Raw genomic sequence first — 12406 nt, forward strand, 5'->3', positions numbered from 1 at the left:
TCCTTCCTGCTTCTACCTGTGAGAGCAAGGTGTAGCCACAGGGTGAGTTAGCAAACTGATAACTATATCACTGAGTGGGTAAGTTTCCCATGAGATAAGTAGCATGAAAGAAATCACCCTGTAATCACAAGCATTAGATCTGCCAATGGAGCTGCAACAGAATGGGGGACAAGGCAGGACCACCCAGAGGTGCCTCTGCTGAGGTACCTGCAGCACCAAACTGCCTCCAAAGCCTCCAGCATCAGACTCTGCCCTCCAAGGGTGAATCTTCTGGTTAATTTTCAATCCATAACAAGTTTATGAAGAAGTTTAAAATTTAAAAGAAACATTTTGCATTTATTTCTTACAGAATTATTTAAATATGTAGAAAACATACTACAGTCATGTATGACAGAAATGGAGCTTCAACTTTAAAGAGCTGGGATTTGTGCCAGTACACTAAAAACCTGCTGGATAGTTCAGATCATCATCTTAGCTTACTGCTGGATATTTCACATTAGCATTATCAGATAAGGTCAGTTATTCCAAAGAATCAAAGTTCCCACAATGTTAAATTAAATGCACGTGGAACACATTCAACTTAAATTAGAACAGACCCCTCACACGGAGATCCCAAAGAACATCCAGGAAAAAGGAAGTGGGTTGAAATTCACATGTTTATCCTTCCTTTCTTCGACCTATAGGATTCTAATAGTTAATCATTATTACTCATGTCTGAGCAAGGATAGGCACCCAAATCATCCCACCCCTGGTTTTAACCAGAAGACCCATGAAACACATTCCCATAAGCTTTGTGCCAACTGTTTTACTTCTTGCCTGGTGGAACAGCTTAGACAGGACCTCTGTCCTAAAGCAGCTTACACCTCCCACCTTCAGGCAAATAAAGAGACTTCCAAGAGGCAAGACAAACAAGTACGTTCGCCAGCAGGCAGGAGCCAAAGCAAGGTGCCTGACATCACAGGTGAATAGTCCTGCTGCTTTGCCTACTGACAATCAGTTCTGCTCCTGGTCCCATCCACACCTGCACAAAAAAACACCCAGCAGTTTTGCCCTGTTGATAGCCTTCCATGTGGATCACTGTCTGGGCACCCTCCAGCGCAGGGGCCCTTCAAAAGGGAGAGCAAAACGCACAACCTGACAGCTCAAGCAGGCACGGGGCACCTGGTAAGACTGATGCTCTTGAATATGGAAATGGAGAAGGTTTTAAGTTTTCCCCAAAATTTAAGCAACTGGAAGTTGGGGTAAAGGCTCTGAGAACTTCTTTGAAAGCAAAACTTCTGTTCACAATCTGTTTTCATTTCTACTTTCACCTGTACACAAGCTTTCTCACATTTTAAAATATTTCACGGTAAAGAAACCAAGCAGAATAGCTTCAAAAATGGAGAGTGTGTTGGCCTTGCCAAACAGATCTCACATTTCACAACTACAGAACATGCCACCAAGCAGCTGCATCAATCACAAAGAAGTTAAAACAATAGCCCCAAGGAATCATATGACCATTGTCATTAGTATTAACAAAGCACTGTCTCCACAAAAGGAAACAAAATTACATATTTCCTACAGCAAGTTTTAAACAAAAACATTGATAACACAAATCAGTAGCTGGTCCGTTCTTCAAAAAGTAGTACAGCCAAGTTACTTTAACACAGCTTCTCAAAACAGGCATCGAAGACATCAAACTCATTACAGGACACTGAACATTGAAAAATCACTGAAATTTTCTGACTGTTAGTCTTCTGAAATACACAGGCCAATTAAAGAAGTCAGGTTTAAATTCGCAAGTTCCTCTTGCCTTCAACCAGATCCCTTCCTACCCCGTAATCCAAAAGATATCTTCAGGAAATCCACTTCTGAGTCTTGTCATCAATACCAAGTCACACATTCCAATTCCCTGTATCTCCCATCCCAACACTCTTATAGCCTGGTTCTCTTGTCAGACAGAACCTCCTGACACAGGATACAGGCTGCCTACACTATATGATATAGGTACGCTTTTCCCCAAAAGCATCTACTACCATGTAAAGCCCTCAGAGATAAAGCTTTATGAAAATAATTCAGATGAAACTGGGAAAATTATCAATTTTCCTGAATGTCCACTGAAAGCATGTCTTTGCTTCCAGAGAATACAATCTAATATAGTTTAATTACTTCATAGTTTTTCAAAGATACTTTGCTTAGGGATAGGAAAGATACCGAGGAAAGTTTCTTCCACAGTAGTGTTTTTAATTTATCCATAAAGCTCTTATCTCCCAATTTTAATAAATCTGTTCCATCACAAATAGTTAAAAAGAAAACCAAAAAAAAAAAGTTTCCAGTCAGTATTCTGACAATGCAATACATCTGTGAGAATTAAAGCTGAGAGAACCTTGAAAGGAAAGCAGAACATATGTTGCCCCATCTATTTAAGCTCTTACCTCCCACTCACACTGACACCCATACACACTATGCCAGATCTGTGATAAAGGCATCTATCCCTGAGAACCCAGCCCCAGGCTGCCAAAATCAACTTTGATAAGCTATTAAGAGTATTTAGAAAAGTTCTGCACTATTGATACAGTGAAACAGCCAAACACCAAATATGTTCTGAGGCTGTTTCTTTTAAAACAAACGATTCATATTTGTTCAATTTCTGCCATGGTGCAGTTTCACAGAAAGTTTTGCCAGCACAGACACATCATCTAAAAAAAAAAAAACCAAAAAACAAAACAACAAACCCAAAATATATACTAAGCATCACAGTTACTTCAGCAACGTAACAACCACGAAAAAGCCAAGCATTTTTGACAGTTTTGCTTGTGGTGTTTGTGGAGGTGAAAGAGTAGTGCTAGCAGAAACACATTATGGATTCCTTTGGAGTCTCTACCAACACACTTCTTGGTAGTCTGGACTAATTATCCCTTTCCAACAGCTGGACCACACCAAGAACATATAGCCCTGGAGGTAAGATCATTTATCTCCTATTTCAGGCAAGAGAGGTTACACTTGTAGATCCAGACATCCTGGGCTTGATCTACCACTGTCATAGAAACATATACAAGTATCGTATTATACTAAGATACACTCAATATGAGATAGGTTTTTTTATTTTAGGGGTTTTTTTAAGAACTCAAACATTTTTCTCAGCCTGTTGGAAGACAAAAGGAAGAAAAAAACATGCTTTTTACTAGACTTCATAGAACCATAGAAGGGTTTGGGTTGGAAGAGACCTTAAAGATCATCTAATTCCAATCCCCCTGGCATGAGCAGGGACATCCCCCAGCAGACCAGGCTGCTCAATGTCCCATCCAACCTGGCCTTGAATTCAGGTGGAAAAGGCAAGGCTTTACTTTGTATGCTTAATCCCACCCTGCTTCTGGACAGTTCACGTGCCAGCACGAGAACTCCTCCTGCAGCAACTACATCTCACTTCCCCCCTGAGCTTTACACACTGCCTGGGTAGTGATACCAGCTGAACATACTCCCTTCCTGGACTTCACCCCACTCAGCCCTGTCTGGTGCAAGCCAAATCCTCACAGGCTCTTTGAGATGATCCCTGTGCTCTTCACCACTCCACAGACAAGCTCTGCTCTAATTCATGGGACTCCAGTGCAAACTAGATCAGGGAATCTGGGTATGACCTTTTTTTTTCTTGCTGGGTACATTTGCTGATCTGCTTCATGCATCACCAGAAGTTGTGGCAATGATACTATAAATTGCAGAAGCCTCCAAGACACTATTACTGCTACAGATTAGGTACAGTTGAACTACGGCCTCAGATGACTTTCAGTTTAGTGAATCTTTTACAGAAGAGCAGAAGAAATTCTTTAAAGCAATAATAAAAAAAAAGTGCTGGCTGGGGCAAAGTCACTTTAATTCATTTTTGACACCTAGTGTCAAACCAAGGCTCACTAGAAGCAGTCTTGCTTCTTTGAAGCAGAGCAGCATGCTAATTTGTGCTGGCAGCTCACTACAATTTTTTGAACTTCAGAAGTGGAGGAAAATGTTTAGAAGCACAGTTTTGGAAATCACAGAATCAAAGAGATCACAAGAAGTGCATTCAGGATAGCACTTAATCCTAGTTACTACCCAAACTTTTTTTACTATCAACACTCTGCAGCATATTCCAGTATTAAACAGGACTGCAGAACAGGCTTTACCATGAAATCAGAGAAGTGGGAAGAGTGCCCTGAAGGTTATTCATTAGCATTATCTCTATGTGTAGCTCACTGGGGAAAGAATAAGGAAGACTCCTCCATGGCATTCTATTCAAATGTATGAGGCATATTTAAATCGGTAAGGGAGATATTTCTGATGCAGAATTCACAGAAGGTCCAAGTCAGCATCAGTTTCATTAACACTCAGGCTGAAGAGCCCTTTGCCATACAAAACTGAAAAAGATGTGCACCTTGCATCTCCTGAATTATACAAAGCACCCGAGCCAAGACTCCGAGGGTTCTCAAGTTAACATCGCACTTTTCTTACGGAGGCGAAAAGTCCTGAACAGCACCTACTAAAAACAGAGCTTGGCCTAAATTTTACGCGAACAGGGAGAAGAGGAAACTGGCAAGTTAATTACAACCTACGCTACATCCCCATTTCTAATGGCCGCATCTCAAAACTAACCCCCAAAACTCCTTCCCGCACCCAGACCTCATCCAGCCTATTTAAAGACCAAGGGAACAATAAACCCTGACGAGCAGAACGGGTCGGGGGAAGGAAGAGAGCGATTACAATGGCTGCACAACAAAGCCTGGAAAAGGGGAGTTAAAGACACTTTTTCCGAGTGGCACAAGCCGAGCGGCGCGGTCCGCACACACCGCCGGGGCACCCCCGCTCCGCTCCCGGCCGTTCCCAGCCTGGAGCCCCGTCCTGCCGGACCCCAGTCCCTGCCCCGACAGCCTCCCCCTTTCCAACCACCTCACCCCCGGGGCACGGGCACTCCCGCTCTTCCCCCGCGCCAGCGCAGCCCCCGGCAGGGCACCCCGACCGCACCGGGGGCACCCCCTCCTCCCTCCCAGCAAGCGGGGTCTGCCCCACCGCAACACCCCTCGCACCGCAGTCACCCCCCCAGAGCGCAGCCGGGACACCCCGCTCCGTCCCGCACGCAGGGAGCCCCCGCCGCCCGCAGCGCTGCCCCTCCACGGCCGGGGCAGCCCCGCGGCGACACGCACCCACCGCGCACCGCTCGCCGAGCGCGGCCCCGCTCTCCCCGCGGCCGCGCGGAGGCCCCGCAGGACGCAGCCACCCCTGGACCCCGGGCGGGGCAGAGCCCGGGGAGGTGTCCCCGCTGAGCGCCCTCACCTGCGGGAGCGGCCCCGGCCCGGCCGCGGCGCGGGCCCCGCTCCGGAGCGTCCCCCAAGTGGCGCGCGCGGCCCCGCTCCCCGCGCCCGCCCCGCCCGGCCCGCGTCACCGGCGCGGCGGGGCCCGCGCACCGCGCGTGCGCGCGCGGAGGGCGGGGCCGCGGGGGCGAGGAGGCGGGGCTGTGGGAGAGGGGGCGGAGCCTCCGTGAGGGAGGGATGGAGGTCGGCAGCGGTTGGGGTGCTGGATCAGGGCTGTGCTGGATCCAGGGGAGCTTTGCTGGATCCAGGGGAGCTGTGCTGGATCCAGGGAGCTGTGCTGGATCCAGGGGAGCTGTGCTGGATCCAGGGGAGCTGCTGCGGGAGCGGGGAGCACAGCGAGAGGCTGCAGCGGTCACTGAGTCATGGAATCGCAGGACGGTTTGGGTTGGAAGGGACCATAAAGATCATCTCGTTCCAAGCCCCCTGCCATGGGCAGGGACACCTTCCACCTCTCGCTATCCCAGATCGCTCAAAGCCCCATCCAGCCTGGCCTTGGACACTTCCAGGGATGCGGCAGCCACAGGGTCTCTGGGCAACGTGTGTCAGGGCCTCACCACTTTCACAATAAAGATTTTTTCCTTAACATCTAACCTAAACCTACTCTCAGTTTGAAGCCGTTCCCCTTTATCGTATCGCTACAGTTCCTGATGAAGAGCCCCTCTTCAGTTTCCTTCCCCTTTAGACACTGGAGAGCTGCTTGCTAAGTCCTTGGTGACTTAGAGAATGCAAGTGATAGGTGTACAAAAACATCTCCTGGTGTTCTTCAGAGACTCCATTTGGGATCAGCAGTATTGCCAAGCAAAGGGCAGCCCCAGGCTGCTCTCCCTGACCATAGTGTTTGCTGCTGGAAAGCTCAGAATTGCCTCACCTGCTCTCATAAAGCTCCTGGATGGTAACCCTGAAGTTTCTTCACAGTCCTCTCTTTCATGTGGCAACAGCTTTGATTTGGGAACTGCTGTTCTTCTGCCATTCTGCCTGTATTGTTTCCTGTAAACACACCTTTAATTACTGAACCCCCAACATTTAGCAAATTTTTGGCTGCAGGTAATCTCAGAGCAAATAGAGCCTTAGTTAAACCCAGTCAACCCTAATGAAGTTGCAGGAATTCCAACAATGCAACTGAGGGCAAAACTTGATGCAAAACTAATTATGAAGCCATATGTAGCCTTCAAGACTGCAACCAGCTCCTCATCACAGCTCTGTAACATCAGCTTGATAAGTGTCCTTGGCTTGAACAGTGCCAGCCTGAACCCTAAAGGGAAGGTTGAACAACTTTTGAGACCACACCACAACATTAGAGAGTTGCTCGCTTTTAAAGCTCTTTTTTATCTGGATATTATTGTATGTTGGTTTATCAAAGGCAGTGCAGCATCTATCTCAGAGTAGGAGATACCCTGGTTGAGTAACTCTCTAACAGATTTTGCTATGGGCAGTTTCAGGTTCACTTCTGTTCTCTTCAGATCATTAGCAGCAACTGAAGCAAATTCAGGTTCAGGGAACCAACTCATCTCTACACTCAAGCTGACAAGAAAATCAGTATCTCGTTTGCAGAAGAAAGCATTTTTGTGTATATTTTTCCTACTTCTGTCCTTGAAAATGACCTCTTGCATAAGCCAACACCTGTCTTGACTTATCATTACAAAACTTTGGGACTTTACAAAACACACCTCCACTGAGAAGACGTATTCACAAACATTTCCTATTAAAGTATACTTACAGAATAGTTCCTTTCAAAACAGCATTCTAAGTATTTACCCTGACAAATCTGACATTTGATAATTATACTGAACATAATTTGGTGTAACAATATATGTTTTCAGCAGCTAAGAGCAGTATAAAGAATGAACAGTTTATCAGTTCAGACAGAGCAGGTTTATATCCACCTCATAATCATTTTGCATTGATATTACAGATTATAAAGAGAGAATAATATCCATTAAGCAACAGTATTTCCTATTCAGAAATTTTACAGCTTGGTTTTATCTCAAAAGAAAACACGTACCCACCACCATCTGAGCTCGAAACAATTCACTCTGAACGTTTGTCATAAGTTGTAACAGAATCTGTTATGAAGCAGAACACAGAACTTGGGTAGAGGAGGAACTAAGCTCTATTGAGTTCTAATTGCTTGCGACAATGTTGAGTCACTATTTGTAGTTCTGCACATAATTACTGGTGAACTTAGGTTGAGCATATGAGAGCTGCAGCGCACTTGTAGTGAGTACCCACACGTGTGTATTTAAGGCAGCATTCCTGCAGCTGTTTCAACCAGCATCACCTGCCAAAGTGAACTGTAGCATCCATGACCCCTTCTCCAAGTGCAATGCTACAGGAGAGGATGCATCTCTGTGCTTCCAGCTGTGAAGTGCAGTGAGCTCACCTGCCACATCAACACTTTTTATTTCCTCTTACTTTCTGCATTCTGCAGATCAGAAAAGTTACTTTCAGGGTTTATACTTTTTCTATACTGAAAATGTTCTGTGTAGGATAGATCTGCATATTCATGCTACAGTAACAGCCTCACAAAATTAAAATCATTCTAAAATGAGAGGCGAGGTGCATATTTGTCAAGCAGTAAACACTGAAAATGCTTTGTGGTAAAAGAATCATTCATTTTAAGTATTTTTAAAGCCAGCTTTCCCCCTCAAGACAGCTTGATACCAGCTTGACACACGGTGCATTTCCAAAGTTCACTGACTACTCTGGTCCCTGCTAATGCAAACAAATCCTACAGAGCTGGAGTAGAAAGTGACATCTGCTGAGTACAGGCAGTTCCTGAGTTTGTGGCTGTTCCTGCAGGCTGGCATCCCATTCCAAAGGCCAGGACGTGCAGATGGAAGCTGCTTGGCAGCTGACCATCTGGAGTGGCTCTGTGAGTACTACTCCAGCCTCCAAGAGGGATAAAGGGATTTAAGCAGCAATAAGTCATGTTTGCTGAGGCCGATAAAGCCTCATAAAAATCTTTTCCAGAGTGGAGTGTACCTGCACCCTATTCTTGCTGTTTTCCCATGGTGTGAATTGGAAACTTCCCCAAGAAGGTTACCAAAATAAAAATCCCTAGAGTGTAGAACAGTGCTCTACCATGTCCTACCTTGTCCTACTCCATCTCCACTTCTAAAAGCACCCAGGAGCCACCAGCCACTTCCCAGGAACATCAGCAAGGAAAGCCTTCCCATTTCCAAGACATTTCCTGAAAGGAAGGACAGCCTGGCAGCCTCTCTCCCTGTCCAGAGATGCAAACACCAAGATACCTTTGGTGCCAAGCATGAAAAATGGAAATTCCAGCTTCCAGCCCCATTCTTTAGGGCAGAGAAATGAGTATCACCTTCCTCACCACAGTGCTGATCTGTTCAGAGCCAGCAGAAGCTCACAGAACCACACCATGCTTGCCTAGACAACTGCAGACAGCCCTCAAAAGCATATTACACCAAAATATATATTAAAGCTTTGTGGAAAAGATATCTGAAATGCCTCTCCTTGCAGAGTCAGTGCCTTTGCATTACAAAAGTACCAGATATCAGAGTTGTTCCCAGTGCTTGGAAGAGGAAATAACTTCCTGTTATGTGCTGGAACACAAAAGCATTTTGAATTACAACTATAATACAGATAAACCTTGCATATGCAAGTCCTGATTTTCAACCTTTTTTTCACCTTCCACAGCCATTTTCACAAATGTAAAACTGAGGGAAAACCACCGACCTAAAGATTAATTTTTCTTGATGCCACTTTGAATGTCTCATCTCTTTTTGCCCTCAGTGTTTTGTCTCTCTTTGCCCTCCACAGTCACTCACCACAGAAGTGGCAATTACTGGGGCAGCAGGGAATCACAGACAGTTTGGACAGCCTACCCTCCTCTATAATAGGTAAATCAAGAGCAGAACAGGGAAGAAATTAGCATAAACATCATTGCTACTCTCAGAGAAACATTTCCAATGTAAATGGAGCATCTCACTGGAGAGACATAGTTAAAATATTAAAATATGTAGGAAAGGGGAATTATTTTGGCCACTGAGCATTAAAATTCATCAGGGTGGAAGGAAAGGAAGAAAACATTTTGGCTACAATTGATCCAAACCTTAGGAGTTCAGGAAGACAAATGAAATGTGAAAGGAGTGGAAGGAAGGATGGGGAAATCAGAGAAGATGACTGCAGGGAGTACAGTCCGTAACTAGCATTCAGGCAGAAAGGAGGCCATCCAGAGCAAGCAGAGATTTAAATGCCTCAAGGATTTGGAGTGGTTCTAAAATTTAACCTAACAACTACAAAGACAGTATCTGACCTAAATACATCCTTACATTGTCTGGTGCAACAATAACCTCTATAGTTTGAGACCATGAAGGACGGATATAAAAGCAGCACTGACATTTTAATGCTATTTTTAAACCTCATACATTGTAAGATTGATGATTAAGTTATTCTTTTCAAGACATACCAGCAGATTTTAGATTCTGTATCATGCCAGCTTTGCATAAACAGGTGAAGTGAGGATCAGACAGTCCAGAGGTCCATCAACCAGGGTATAAGTTCTCATGGCGGACACACAAAATGTTTTTTACCCACTTTGTCTTGCAAAGCACGATTGCAACATTTATATTTGCATCAAGGACTCCCTCATCTTCGGTTGACTACATTGTTTTGAAAGCCTTCCTTGGGATCATAAGCAGTGACAAATAACAACCTTTACCAGCTGCAATCTGCCAGTCCCAGTCCCAAGTCTTCCCTCACCTCAAAGGATTTCACTCAAAGAAAATAAATAGCAGTGGAACTTGTCATTTCCTCTGAAGTAATTTTGGATTTTATCGTGTTTTTCCTCCAGCTAAACTCAGTGGAGCAGAATTTTAGATTTGGAGGAATAGCTATTTTAAAAATAGATTTCTTCATGCTATAAAATGTTACAATAAAGTATCAGTATCAAAAGATCAAAGATTGCTTTTCCTCAGTTGCAGTAGAGAGCCATTTGGGAGCTGGGGCAGGTTGCAGGTTGTGCCTGAGAACTTGGTGCAGGTCTCAGTCAAGCTATTTCTTTGGTAATTCAGATATTCTCCCACAACAGCTTTCATTTTTAAGTAAAACAGAAGTTTTCCTATAAGTCTTTCCTTGCTTGCTCTCTTTCAGATTTATAATTATAAAAAGGAGTGGGTCAACTTAGTATTTTAGTTGTGCAATTTCTCTACATTGCTTTTTCTTGATTTCTTATGCACATTTTGAGACTGTCCAGAGAGGGGTGGGAATTTGAAGTCTGAGACATAGATTTTCAGAAAGTACAAGATCTCAGTTATTTGGCTTTTTGAATGCCAGATTTGTATCTTCATTGTGTGTTTCCTAAAGTTTGGCTTTTTTCTAACTTTTACAATCCTGTGAAAAATTAGCCAGATGTAATTCTTTTTCACTGTTGGTCAATAAATGAAGTACTGCAAGTCAGGAAATACTTCCATCAAATGTCAGAGGAAAAAAGCAAAATACTACACTTGGTTTCAACTCTACACATTTCCAAAATGCACTGCAATAAGGTTTTTAATATCATTCCCATCAATCTCTCTTTCTTTTTTTTTTTTTTTTTTAAATGTCTGTACAGCAGAATGTACCAGCATTGAGCTTTGATGTGCCAGCATGGGGATGCTTTATGAATCATGAAATAATTATGTTCTCATTTACCATATACAAGTTCCAACAGCCAACAGAGATGCTGGGTTAATCAATGCCTCCTGCAAGTTCTCACTGCTCTTCATGCTTGGGCAATAACTGGAAAAACACTTTTTGCACAGAATTACTAGTCACCACACAATACTTCCACCACTGTCTCCAGGCTAAACAATTTGTCATTGCACGCTTATGCTTTTGTTCCCCACTGGCAAATGGTACAAACTCCTCTCATATGTCTCTAGGGCAGCTTTCAGAACGTGACAGGAATTTAAAAAAACCTAATAGTAGTTCTAAACTTGAGTAGAATCACCTTACTTTTAACTCCTAAAACTGGCGATACAGGTCTCTCTTATCACAAAGAGGAAACAGGGAGTTCAGCACTGCCAGGAATGCAGCAGGATAAAGAAGATCACTTTCATCTTCCTTCCCGTTCCCACAGGTGGGGATGAATAAGGAACAAGTGCCAGTGGAGGAAACTGTTTCAGCCAACACAGTTCAACCAAGATGCAGAAAAATTGGCCAGTGCCAGATCGAGGGCTTATCTATATAATTCCCCCTGGAGCAATAGAGAGAGCAGTGGCTTCTGATGAGGCAAAATAGCCTTGCAGTACAGCACTGCACTCCTCATTTGCTCACTGCATGTGGCATAATCCATATGCTGGCTTGATACCTGAGAATTTCTTTCCCTAGAGAAGAAAGCAATGCACCTTTGTTTCCTTAAAATTAGCACTAAGGATAGAAAATTGAGAGCTCTAACAACCTCTGTATGTCTTAATAAGTTATCATTTTTCACTATAGGATCAAAACAAGATATAAACTTGTGTCATGCATTATTTTTCCTATCAAAAAAAAAAAAAAAAAAAGAAAAAAAAGAAAAGAAAAGAAAAGAAAAAAAGACTAGATTTTGCCTGCATTTTGCAAGCACTCATGCTGATCTCTGGAACACTGCTCATGTAAAAGTTGTAAGATGTGACCAAAGTTGGGTATGACACAACCTAGCCACAGTCCTGGCCGAAGAGCTGCCTCTGACCTCCCCTAACATCACAAAAGTGAAAGCAACTGTGTGCTCTCCTTCTCCAGAATGTAAGCTGCTAAATGGGCTTTCTGAAGCAATCAATAGTTCTTAAAGCTATCTGTCTTTAGGTTCACTCCCAATTAAAGATCACAACGAATATAAAATAAATCATTGATCACTGTCAGGAAATACATTAACAAATCCATCTCCAAGCAAGAGCAGTTCAATCGTTCCAAGTAGAGCAAATTTAGTAACTGTCAGTGATGTGGAATGACTCCATTCATCAGCTGAGCTCACCCAGTAGTAAAGCATCTTAGTACCCTCTGAGCTACTCCTAAATATGGTCTAGAGAACAATATGGGATGACCCAGTGGCCATTTCCCAAAACAATGCTTCAAAAAGAAGTTTCAAATTGCCACAGGGTAAAATG

General features: G+C 43.8%; 1 protein-coding gene across 2 annotated transcripts in view; it reads right to left on the reverse strand.

Moving 5' to 3' along the window:
- The window catches only part of KLHL13 (kelch like family member 13), a 74049-nt gene extending 68696 nt beyond the window's left edge, over positions 1-5353 (reverse strand). The window contains exon 1 of one of the 2 annotated variants that reach the window (XM_050310248.1): positions 5281-5353. The gene's annotated coding sequence lies outside the window, so the exon portion shown is untranslated. The remainder of the gene's footprint in view (positions 1-5280) is intronic. The other variant, XM_050310247.1, reaches the window with a different exon arrangement.
- Positions 5354-12406: the final 7053 nt, after the last annotated feature.

The sequence above is a fragment of the Myiozetetes cayanensis genome, unplaced genomic scaffold (assembly GCF_022539395.1).
Source record: "Myiozetetes cayanensis isolate MyiCay16 unplaced genomic scaffold, myiCay2020 scf15, whole genome shotgun sequence".
Lineage (NCBI taxonomy): Eukaryota > Metazoa > Chordata > Aves > Passeriformes > Tyrannidae > Myiozetetes > Myiozetetes cayanensis.